The sequence below is a fragment of the Penaeus monodon genome, chromosome 15 (genome assembly GCF_015228065.2).
Source record: "Penaeus monodon isolate SGIC_2016 chromosome 15, NSTDA_Pmon_1, whole genome shotgun sequence".
Lineage (NCBI taxonomy): Eukaryota > Metazoa > Arthropoda > Malacostraca > Decapoda > Penaeidae > Penaeus > Penaeus monodon.
This window is the reverse complement of record NC_051400.1, coordinates 43507345-43507916: the sequence shown is the minus strand read 5'-3', so window position 1 is coordinate 43507916 and position 572 is coordinate 43507345.

Here is a 572-nt window from a genome sequence, read left to right as displayed (position 1 = left end):
GCCATGAAAGAATTCACTGGGCAGTTATTTTGTAAACCATGCAGAATTTCTGCGTGTATGTTTAATCGCATGTTTACGACTCTGTGTGCTTTTGTATAAAATAAAAAAGATGACACAGAGTTTGTTTTTACGACTCAGATATAATGGCATATATGCATGTTGCCATGCTTGCGTTGCTTTACTGTCTGTTTGCGAGTATTTCCAAGTGTATATGTTTCTATCCACGCTTCTCTGCTTACTCATTGTTTTGACTAAATACAGGAATGCGTTCGAGCAAATTTATAGATTTTTTTTCTCTTTCCCTATACATCTTTTCCTTTCGCGTTTTTATTAATTCGTCATATTTTACCACGATAAGCATGTTGATCGGAGGCATCGGATTAATATCAATATATATGATTTGTGACATAAAAGCAAATATGATTCTGTGGATATCAACAGCAATAATAATCGCAATATCTGGTATCGTTTACAATACAAAAAATGTTGCTACTGAGAGCTCTTGCTTTACAAATAAATATTCAACCATCCCAAGTTATCCCACGAAAAGAAGGCGGGTGATCTTGCTACCA